We start from the raw sequence: 12,907 nt of genomic DNA, 5'->3' as shown, positions 1-12,907 counted from the left end.
AGTACATAAAAAGCGAATGGTGACAGTATGTTAACATGCTGTAAATGAATAAGAGTTAGCAACACTTATAAGCAGCCGCGGGCCGTGGAGGGAGTTACGGTGGGGCAGGGAGGCGGGGAGGGGGAGGGGCAAGGTAGAGAGGGCTCCACCCTGCTTCTCCCCCTCCCCGCCTCCCTGCCCCATCGTAACTCCCTCCACGGCCCGCGGCTGCTTATATCTCACCCTCCCTAATACACATATTATATTATTTGCTAAGAAGGTCTCTTTGTGTTGGTTTAGGGCGTGCCCATACTTTAGTGTCTTAGATTTGAAGGAATCACATCACCATACACCAGCTCTCTCTTCATGTGAACCGCATCAACTGTTGTGTATGTGTGTTCGGCAAAGCAATATAAAACCCGCCTCATGCCCAGAATTGGCAGAAGTTGCACTTATGTTATGAGCATGAAGTCGTGGAGATCAGACCTCATAACAATTCTGTATCGTGTTGTTCTTGAAACTTTAGCACTCGCTGTACAGATATAGTTTAACAAGTAAAGCAGATAGTAGACCAATAACATATTATTCTCATGTAAACCACGATGAACTACTAGGTGGAAAGCTAAAGCAACAACTAAGTGTCGTGTGCAGAAGTTGCAAAAAAGGAAAAATGGCGTTTAAACCGGTAATGAGCCCATGCTAACTTAACACGGTGTAAAGATATCCAGGACCTAGATGACACCTCCTCATGATCCGGAAACGAACTGAATAAGATAATAGAAGTGCCATCTCATGAGAGCAGATTGCAAGTTTATATGTGGACGGTCCGCAAGGTAAAGCATTAAAAACTAGGAAAATTTAATGCTAAAGAAAAATAAAACTGCCAAGTACTTTATCGAGTCTTAAGCCAATAGGCAAGGTAAATAATAAAAACTTGACAAATAAGTCAATGAATTGTCAATGAAATGCTAGTACTCAGCATATCAAACATGAAAAAGGTCTATGACATAACTGTGTATGCAAAATAAGCTGCAACAGCCTCCAATAGGAAGTCACCGTCTTCATCCGAAAACAGTTCAGCCATCCAATTTAAAAGCGGAAAAGAACATACGTGCTCTCCCAGCACCGGATCCTCTATCACCATCAGAGGACAGCTCGGTGGGTTTTCAAGAAAGCTCTCTTCCAAGAAAGACTGTGCTGCCGCCAGTAAATTCCAGGGACCAAGTAGTCCATGCATCAATGCCACAGCCATAATCCTTTCGCCAGGACAAACCAACTCGTGAGTAATGATAGGAGTCATCAGCTGATTAAAGTCGACGTCAGGAGAAACCGGTCCGCAGAGACACAAATCAATGGCCCAATCGAAATCACAGGTCAGGCAGTGAAATACAGGCTGGACACAGGTGAAGTAGGAGAACCGAAAAGATAATCCATATGCCGTGCTTAATATCGCCAACGGCATTGTGCCATAATATTCTAGCATGCGATTGCGGAACAGTGTCAGCAGCTGCAGGGTCGGAGGTTGCATAGGAGGGACATCCATATTTAAAAATGTAAAAAAGCACAAGAGCGTCCGCTGGTAATGCAAGTAAAAATGCCAATCCACGAACCAGAGTGCAGAAAATACAATGAAAGGAAGCAGGGATGACTCCAAAGATTTTCTCAAATGAAGTCACGAGACCACTGGTAACAACTTTAAAAAAGTGTGTCAGGGACTTTGTGGAGGATGCGTTAAAGATAGTCGGAAACATGTTGCTGAAATTGAAAGGCAAATCTTAATTGAAAAGGGTGTGCACCTCTGTACGGGTGTTCGCTATGTGAAGTACGAAAGTTTCACGGGCCGAACTCAAGGCCACCTCTCTCTGAGACAAAAGAGCTCTTATTCTTGCCATGCCGTTGAAACGTGTCCCAAGGTTGGTATTTGTGGCCAGATTGAAAACTCCCTATGTTCATGTGTGGGAGGAAATAGAACATTTCTGCAGCAAATAACCCGTTCACTTACTGTTACGATAAAAGGAATACTTTTAATTAACTCAGAACAATCTTCATTATTGAGCATCAAATAACTACCATTTTCCAACAACTTGAACGTGGGGATGATAGCAGGAACTGGCGTGCCTTGCAACACGCAAGCCATATTTGGTCGGTGTTTGTTGCATGAACCGTGTAACTGTATGTGCCTACACATTAGTGAATGATCTGGCGTCTCAGTGCATTCCTCTCCATTCAGATAAACTTCTTGATCATCTTTGAAACATCTGTATGTGTATGGAAGCGACCAGACCTCATGAAGAAAAGCACTACCTAAAGGTTCATAACGACCTATTGGTATATATTTCATACAATTTGAAAACTTATATAAAGCAAAAGGCAGCGTTATTAAACCGTGGATAAGGCATGTTGTCAAAAAACCCGCAATCCTCTGCTGATGATGTCACTGAGCATGTCATGAATGATGTAATATGTGACATCATCAGCAGTGGATTACAGGTAATAGTATCTCTAGTTTACTCCCCTATAGCTTTCTTTATTTTAACATAAGTGTGTGTTTCCCTCCCTTATACTTACTGTTTTTGGTTCGCTTCCAGTTCGCGTACCGGCGAGCGAACTAGGAAGCGAACTAAGAGAAATAGAGGTTGGCACAGTTCCAAATATTGTACCAATTTTTTAATAACGGGGAGGTAGTTCTGAAAAGAACTTTTTTTTTTATTTTTCTGAACATTTTTTTACTGTTTTTGAATTTTTCGGAACAGTTTTATATTTTTTTGGGTTTTTCTTGGAGGGGGCAATGAAAACGATTCATTGTAAAGGGCTCAACAGGAGCAACAAAACAAAAAAAAGAAGTATTTATTATTTTGGGCGTTTCGGACAAACTTGCATATGATAGTCAATAGCTCTGTTGATCAGAGTGATGCTTCTTTCTCCGTAGGAAATGAATCCATCGCAAAATACGCAGGTGTGTTTTACTTCACCAAATCTCATTTGTATATTTGGCACCATCTCCCTGCCCTCTGGTCCCGTTACTTCCGGTACAACAGATCTTCTGGCCATAATAGGGAGATTATCTAGGTCGTTCCGAAACTGTGCAGCACTGTAGTTGTTAGGATGCCACCTAGTCATATGGCGATGCATTGTGTAGTTTCCGAAACTGTATTTTTTGTCGGTCCCTCTGGACAGTCTATCTTGACATATAAGGCAAGTTACGTATCTTGCATTTACTTTTTTCTGACCTTTGGGAATTTAAAAAAATTGCCAAATGAAGTTTTCTTTCCGGTGAGACGTCCTGGGCTGCTCAGGCAAAAACTGCCTCTCTTCGTGCTCGTCCTCCTGTTCCTCTTCTTCTTCTTCTTGTTGAATTATAACTTGAGCAGGTGGTCCACTCTTCCTTGGATGTGGTGGAGGTGGTGGGGAAGCACCAGCTGAAGCTACTAAAGAAGCCATTGCTCAGTGATCACAAAGGGTCTTTCTCTCACAATGATGAAAGTCAGAGTGAGGAAAGAAGGAGGGATTTTCATCATTTGGGAAAAACAAGAGTTCTCAACCAATCAAAAGTGTTCATTTTAGATTATATGACCTAGTCTTACATCATTAGGAAACCAAAAGTGAAATGAACCAATGAAAAGTGTTATTACCAAGTCACATGACTTGCTGTGTTTACGTTAAGCGCTTTGCAGGGCCTCCCGGTTTGCTTCCAGAAACCTGCGCTTTGCGACTCGCTTCGCGTACCAGTTCGCTAACGTAGTACGTCATATGACGTATCACGCGACAACGTGAAACGTCATGCGGACGGGAGGCGTCACGATGTTGTTTTGTAACGCGGCACTTGCGGTAAAGAAACGTTTACCGGCTCGCGGTCTATTTCGCGGCATCAAGGTCAGCTAACGGGAAGCTTCCCTATTTGCGAAGCGGGAACGAAGAAAAAAAAATATTTAAAAAAAAAAATTATTCATAAACATATAAAATATATTTTTGGATTTAAAGAAGAATACATTTTACAGCTACAGATATTAGCTGTTAAAAAACCAATGAAATTCACAGAAAAAACCATAGGTTATAGACCATATATAGTTAGGAATTAGCATTTACAAAACCTTGAAAATTCACTGAAAAAACCATAGGTTATAGACCATATATAGTTAGGAATTAGCATTTAAAAAACCTTATTTTACTCACACAAAACCATTGAAATTCCATATATAGTTAGTTGCACTAACTATATATCGCGCACCCGCAATCCACTGCTGATCATGTCACATATTACATCATTCATGACATGGTCAGTGACATCACTGATGACATCACTGATGACATCTCAAATGACATCACTGATGACATCACTGATGACATCTCATTTGACATCATTCTTGTGCTAATACGATAAACCTCTTCAGACTCTAATATAACCTTAGATACACTCAGTGTATACAGACACTCACACACTGCCACTCATCCATGGAGTTACTCACACACCCAGTCAGTCATGCAAAGAAACAATCTCACCTCCATTTCTTCAACTACACAGTTAAACACACCTTACTTATTGAAACATATACTAACACATATTTACTCTCTTATACAATCCCTGATACAAGTTCACAATGATCGATACAACCACTCACTCATTCAGTGGCTCTCATGCACAGTTATTTATATATGCCAACTCTCACATGTACTGTGTTTTACATATGTACTTACTATGACATGTAGCATTGAGATATCCATTCACTCATCAATACACTCATGCACACAGTCAACTGCCCATGTAGCTGTTTCCACATGCACTCTTGAACTCATACACCTAGTGAATAAACTGCTCACACATCTATGCATAGAGTCTCACACCTTCCAGCCACCCCCACACAAACTCAATCTCCCATAGAAATACTTGGGCAACCAATTAATAACACATATAGCCTCTCGTATAGCTAATGATCAACACATGCAGCAGTTTACAGAACAACAGACATAATGATGCACAAATTAAGACAGTTTAGTCATTAACCCATGCATTCAGTGAGACACATTTAATCACTCACTCATACAGTCAGTCATGCACCTACTAAATCCTTCATCCAGACACTTATACATCCACTCAAGACATATTTTAACTTTACAGAAAAATACAGTCACTGGATGTTGTCATCAGTGATGTCATCAGTGATGTCATTTGAGATGTCATCAGTGATGTCATCAGTGATGTCACTGACCATGTCATGAATGATGTAATATGTGACATGATCAGCAGTGGATTGCGGGTGCGCGATATATAGTTAGTGCAACTAACTATATATGGAATTTCAATGGTTTTGTGTGAGTAAAATAAGGTTTTTTAAATGCTAATTCCTAACTATATATGGTCTATAACCTATGGTTTTTTCAGTGAATATATATATGTATCACGCTACCATTATGCACCAGAACACCGGGTCACTCACTGGCAGGTGCTTTCACGCAGCGGTGCCCCGCGCAATATCCACGGTTCCCAAACTCCGAAGTTTTTCTCAAAACAGAGTACAGCACTTACGGGGAAAGTTAATTTGCTATTAATTCAACAGATGCGTTTTGGAAATTCCTTCGTCAGTGTCCATGATTGGACAGGCTAAGCCAGCTGATATTTTAGGTATAAATGGCACAGGTTTAACCAAAAAGATGTTCTATATAGAGTTGTGTAACCCATGTAATAGCCTAGGTCAACTGGTGCTGCGGGTATGAAGGCACCAATTAAGCCAACTGGTGATCTATATTGAGATGGTGCAGTCAATGCAAACTGGCATTCTAGATTAGGATGAAATTGGCTCTGTGAACTGATGTTCTAGGTAGCGAGGGTGTGGGTCAAACCAACTCATGTTCTAGGTAAGACCAATTTTAGCTTTTCACACTTTATTTTACCAGATGGGCGTTTTGTGAGTGATTCTGCAAGTGCAATTTTATGTTTTAACGATTTCATTCTCTATTAAATTGTATAGTATATTCAACGGTACCACATATCTTTCCGAACATACAAATATCAGTAAATAAATCAGTGCTCTATTTCACAACCCTTATCTAGAACATGTTTTAACTCAGCACATGCTATTCTACGTAGAACATCTGTTTGCTTAGATTGCATCATTCGATCTAGAATAACAGTTGACTTAATCTGTGTAATGCATACATAGAATCAGCCGCGATCCATGCAGGTAATAGCTTTGGGGCAGTGGGGCCGGGTTAGGGGGGATTTCAAGGGACGATGATGAGGGAAAATTATATAAATAGTTAGTTTTCCTTCAGCATCATCCTTCGAAATCCCCCCTAACCTGGCCCCACCACTGTCACCTGCACAGACCGCGGCTGTGTGTTAGTAATTTAATAGACATTTGCTTTAATATGCTGTAACTGTTTTTATTTGTGCTAAATTTAAAAATACATTTTTAAAGTTAATTTACGGATATATCTTATATTACATTTTTTGAAATATTTTTAAGCTTAATGAACTTTATTATTTTCCCCCTATACTTTACCTTAGGAAGATCTGGTCCCCAGTGCGGTGGCCGCCATCTAAGTATGAAAAGTTACTGGTAGTAACTTTACATTCATAAATTTATCTCTGCACCCTGGTTCCAAAGGGTGGAGACATGTAAATGTCTCCACCCCTTCACTCTCGGAAATGATGAATAGCAAAAAGTAGTAAAGCTACTCCTAGGTGAAAGAGTACATTACACATGAGTAATTCTACAGGTGCAACTTCACCATTCAAAATAGGTCCCAATTTGTCCACGCGATGGGAATCTTAAAGTTCCCTTTTCCATTAAGAAACAATCTTGCAGGATCGTACTATACAGTACAATATATATGAATGACATCTGCTGTTTCACCCAGAAAAACTTCAAGAATTAAGAAATTGAACCTTAAAAAAGAGCAACAATGTTCGAGATTTTGGCTCTGAGAACATTGTGGCTAAAAAAGATTTTCCAAAAATGATCACAAATAGTAATTCATGTCAAAGAAGGAATGATTATTTTCACTCTGGTAAAATTGTACTTAAATACGTAAGAATTTTTCAATGGTGCAAAAAAAAACCTTTGGCGTTTGCATCTGGTGGGAACCTTAACAATGTCTGTTCAAAGTGAGAATTTAACTTTTGCAGAGTTCCTGCCACCACATTGCACTCTGGAACCGATTTTAAGTAACCTTTCATACACTTCAGCCGTGGCTGAACAATCTTGTAACTCAGGGGCTCTGGCTGTACCCTATGCCTAGGAAGGCGTATATTTAGCAGGTAAGATTACTGAGGTTGTTGTCCAATGAACGTCCAGGATATACAGAGTGCGAATCTCCTGTTAAATGTCATATCTACATATTGTTAGCAAAAATCAAGTCTCATTGGGTGTAGATGTTCTGTTATTAGCTCCAATCAAGTGATTAATTTCTACCAGCCAATAATGTACTGGTACCACACCCTAGCGGGTTGGTGCCATAGGTGTTAGAAGTACAAGTACTATATTTAGAACATTCTGGCTTCCACTGACTAAGGCAATTCTTCCAATGGTGAACTAATAAGCAATTCAGTTGTCATGTGCATCCTATGGCTGGCTGGCTGGCCTGGGGTGCTATTAAACATGGACAACATTATAAGGTAAAAAATCAAACTCAAGATAAGGTTTTTTACTGCACACATCCTGAACTCATGTATTTTGAGGTTCTCTTATATGTGATAATGAAGAAAAAGCAGGCAAAGTGAAAAATATAATTGCCAAGGATGACACAAATTGGTCAAGTGGGGAAGCTGGGATTGATCCCAAGTTTTCTGATTGAACATTGTGCAATTCAGCCACTAGATGTACAGGCTTGGGTTCCCTTACACCCACCTTACACACATTTCTCACCCAACCTACACCTTGCTGTCAGTCACTTCATAGACCATACTTTGTGGCCCCTGGAGATATGTTTGTGAGTACCCACACACTAAATATTCCTAATACATTTACTCGCAGCAGTCAGCAACTTGATATGGGTGTATCGCTAGGCACATAGAGCTACTAGAATTAACAAATTCCCTTTTCATCTCAACTTTATTTAATGAAGTATGCAATTCGCTGGAGGGCTTTGGAGATTCCCGCCTCTCCTTAGCTCAGGTGTGCGAGACCCCACCCCCAGAGGGAAAGACCGCTGTGGAGATGAAGCGGTAATAGCGGAGAGTAGAGAATGCCAAGACTGCAAGCAGCATCGGGGATAAGTGACCTGCGAATGCTCGTTAGTCTCTGGGAGGCCAGTCAGATTCTTACGCTGGCTCCCAGGAGCGATTATGAGCGCGGCCGTGTGAAGCAAAGAGTGCTTCAGGACAAGGAGAAACCCGGCGAGGAATTCATGCTGGTTTCGACCGAGGCGATGTCAGAGCTGACTGGAACAGATGGCCATCACGCGCTGAATAGCGCTCTGCTCAGCCAGGTACCGGGGGAAAGCAGGGAGGAAAAGGGAAAGGAGGAAAAACTTGAGAGATTTCAGAGCATTTCTTTTCTTGCTGTTTGGGACCCTTAAAGGTGCCCTTAAATGTGCCATCCTGTCGGCCTGAAGCTCTTAACACAACGCTGTGGGAGGCTCTGGGAGACTGAAGAGGCTGAAGAAACAGCTGAACCATAAAAGGTTATTTTTTTCTTTTTCTTTTTTTTCTTTGGGGCTGTATTATTTTAAGGTGGCCATACAGCATTTACACGCCTATTGCATCACCGAGCGACAGCAGAAGGGTGGCGTCTCAAACTTTTCTTGGTAATTTACCTGGGATACCTGACGTTGCCATCGGTGTACGGGTGAGCAGCTCGGGGAAAGTTAAAAAGCCTAAAGCAGGATGGGAAGACATCTAAGACAAGTGAATTTGGTGGCAGTTGCGACAGGATTGAAAGCGAAGAAACGCAAAACACTGGCTAAGGGGATTAGCCCCAACGAAAGCCTCAAGTGCCGTAAATAGCTCTGGATCAATCTCAAGCTCGGAGAGCTCCATGGAAGAGCTGATGGAGCCACAAGGAGTACAGGAGGAGGGGGATGTGAGCCTTGGAACCAATGGATTACATGATGGAGTTCAAGAGGGACAGAGCAAATCTCCCATACCAGCTAGCAACAAGGCTGAGTGAACAATTGGAAAGACTTTCCATTATTCACTAAAAAGAGCTCTCCGCTTATAAAGTCCCCTGCAATTCCATCTTTTTCACTGGCAATCGCAATTCCTCCTGCTACACCAGATGAGGCTGTAACAATTGATTCCCTTGCAAGGCTGCATATTTCTCCACCTGCAGAGGTTTCGTCTCCAGCCCCGATACCGTCTGCCACAGCCGATCAAAGAAAAGAGAATACACCATCCCTCCCAGTAAAAAAGCTGGCCAGGGCAGATTTGCCACTTCAATCTTCCATGGCAATAAATAGCCCAGAACAATAGCAAGAAAGCCCACAGCGAATACAGGATCAGTCAGGTCTGTTCCAGGAGAAGGGTCGGTATCTCTAAACCAGTCGAGCAAGAATGGGAATAAAAACGTGCAAGAGAAACCGCAAGAAAATCAGGATCTGCCATCCCCTATGGTCAACTCACAGCAGATGGAAGTGAAAGATTTGCTTAATCTGATATTGGAGGAGATCCAGGAAATGAAAAAGTCCCAGGCACATGAGATAGCTGTTCTCCATCTTAGACTTAAAATTGAGGAATCAATCTCTGGCACTCCTGCGAGGCTTGAGGAGGCGGAATCAAGAATAGCTCAATTGAAAGATCAGATGAGCTCTTTAATACAGAAGATCAATGAGGTGACAGTGGAAAAGATCGCCTTAGAGTCTAAAGTAGAGGAGTTGGAAAAGCACTCACGCCGCTCAAATCTTCGCATCGTGGGAGTGCCTGAAGGGAAAGATGGTACCAACACCCTTCGCTGGGTTGAAACATTTGCTAAGCAAAAAGTACTTCCTGACTTTTCAGGGGATCTTACAATAACCAGGGCACATCGGGTCCCGGCACATCCTATTCCGAATTCCAAATACCCTCGTACAATTTGAATTAATTTCACAGATTTTAGAATCAAAGAAGATGTGTTAACTAAAGCAATTCAGCAGAAACAATTTGTTATTGACGAGGGCTCAAAATGTCGGATTTTCTCAGACATGTCAGCAACGGCAGCCCGTAGACGCAAGGAATTTGTCATGCTCTTGTTTTTATTTAAAACACGAGGGGCTCAGGCATCCATTGCGCAACAATTCAAGTTAAGGGTGTTGGCAAAAGGCAAATTTCATATGCTCTCATGGGTTGAAGATGCTCTGGAATTGCTGAGAGATATCTCTACTGCGAGATGAAACTGCAGACTGGATTTACGAATATGTATAATGGTATAGCTCTTATCCAGAGGTCTTTTTCTTGGTTTGGGGGTTGGGGGCGCTCACTTAGGGTGCAGGACCAGGGCACCCACAAGTGGAAAGGGGATATGTGGTTTGCGGGACCAGAAGAGACCACATTAGGGAGGAGGGAAGGGTTCGAAGGGGGGGGTGAAAGCAGTTGTAAAATGAGCAATTGCAGGGCTTCGATTGGAATAGGGGGCAGCAGTATGCAACGTGTTGATGTAATTGGTATGGCTCATAGAAATAGGTTTATTAATGATGAGTAAATGTAGTATTCTTCCGCTTAACGTAAATGGAATTTTGAACAAACAAAAATATGGAGCCCTAATTAGATGGCTAGTTTCCTTTGTACCCCAAGTACTATTTTTACAGGAGACACATTTAAAAACAAACTCTCCTAGAATATTTCTTCTAAGAATGTATTTGCATGCCTTTTTTGCTTCTGCAGGATTGGCTATGCGAGGAGTAGCAATTAATTTCTGTAGGGGTCTCCCATGGGAGTTTGGCCAAGTGAAGAGAGAGATGGATATGGGTCGAGGCCAAATTAAATGGTACGATATTGCATTTCATCAACTACTATGGCCCCATTGTGGATGACACTACTGCCCTGTGTAAAATTAGTGAATTATTGAGTGGGGTACCTGGGAAATTAATCATGGGAGGGGATTTTAATTTTATTCAGATTTAAAGAAAGATACCTCGAATAAAAATAAAAAAGAGCTCAAACCAAAAACTAAAAAGGTGATTGACAATTTAAAACATGGGGATATTTTGATTGATACATGGCGTGTTGCCAATCCATCCTAATTGGAATTCTCTTGCTATTCTAATCCATGCCATACGGCCTCTAAAATTGATTTTTTTCTTAAAATCACAATCTCTGGGCTGTAGGATCTCTGATATAGATATTAATCCATTTTTCGACCATTCTCTCATTACACTTAGTATAGAAATTTGGGTAAATAAGAGGCCAAGATCCAGGTGGCAGATGGATCGGCTGCTATTGCAGGACCATCAATGGGTGGCTGATACAAAAGATTGGATTGTTGAATTTTTTAATATTAACGTGGATACGGCAGAAATTTTCTCAGTTTTGGGGGCGTTTAAGGCAGCCCTTCGTGGGCGAATGATTGCACTATCCGCCTCTTCAGTTAAATCAAGGAAAGATAACATTTTAAAACTCCAGCAGGCCGTAGTAGAAGCAACAAAAATTAGATATGCACCATCCGCAGGTATACGGGACGCTAAAGCAAAGCTAGATAGGGCCAAATGTGAGTTAAAAGAGTTCTTTACTCTGGAAGAGATTGCTAGCTCTAGAACCTATCTACAGCACGTATATGAGGAGAGCCAGATGGTAGGCAAGCTGCTCGCTGGTAGCGTGAAAAGCAAACAGGAGGCATCCACCATTACAGAAGTTACAGACCCTAAAACTAGATTGTCTGTAACGGGCAAAGAGGAAATAGCTCAAGTCTTTTTAGATAATTACTCCCAGTTATATACAGCTAGATATATAGCTGGAGCAAGTCAAATCAGGAAATATTTTGACCGAATCGAGCTTCCTACTCTTTCAGGGCTTAGGGCGGAACAGCTCCTGCGAGACATCTCTGAAGAAGAGATTATAGGGGTTATTAAGTCTATTCAAGGAGCGAAAGCCTGCGGTGCTGACGGCCTTCCAACTGATTTTTTTAAAACTTTTTCAAAAGAGCTGACCCTGTTTTTGGTAAATCTTTTTAGCAACATCACCCAAGGAGGCGGTGTTCCTGCAAGTTTTAAGGAATCTATTTTGGTCAGTTTTGTTAAAAAGGGTAAAAATGGTAAAGATATTAACTCATATAGACCTATTAGTCTTCTCAATGCAGATTTTAAAATACTAATGAAAATCTGGGCACAACGCGTCACGCCTATTGCCCAGGAGCTTATTCATTGTGACCAAACTGGGTTTGTAGCGGGGAGGTACATGTCTACAAATACACGATTTTTAATTCAAGCCCTTGATTATATGACAAATAATAAAATACCCACCCTCATTACCATGGTTGATGCTGAAAAAGCATTTGACCTGGTAAATTGGGATGCACTTTTTTTTGGTCTAGGTAAATTTGGTATTCCGGCTCAAGTTTTAAACTTGCAAAAAAATATCTACCAAGGTGCTCAAGCCCGGTTGATAATTAATGGAGATGCAGTAGAGACCGTGGAAATAAACCGCGGTACTAGACAAGGGTGTCCGATGTCCCCTCTTCTGTTTACTTTTTTCTATGAACCCCTTGGAGCTCCATGTGAAGGGATGCCAAAATTAAAATTATTTGCAGACGACATAATTATATACCTTTGCCCGAAAAACCAGATTGTTGACGAAGCCCTTTTAGAATTTAGCAAATTTGAACAAATAGGAGGCTATAAAATAAATTAAAAGAAAACAGAGATGTTATTATTTAACTCGAAGGGTGACTGCTTACCCACGATTTTAAGAACTCAGGCCCTGAAAGATGAGCCAATTAGATACTTCGGTATTAGCGTCTTGTGCCACTTCGATCAAATATTCAGTCTGAATTATATAGCTGGGCGAATCAAAATTAAATCC

Source organism: Lissotriton helveticus, chromosome 1_1 (genome assembly GCF_964261635.1).
Source record: "Lissotriton helveticus chromosome 1_1, aLisHel1.1, whole genome shotgun sequence".
Taxonomy (NCBI): domain Eukaryota; kingdom Metazoa; phylum Chordata; class Amphibia; order Caudata; family Salamandridae; genus Lissotriton; species Lissotriton helveticus.
This window is presented reverse-complemented; position numbering follows the sequence as displayed.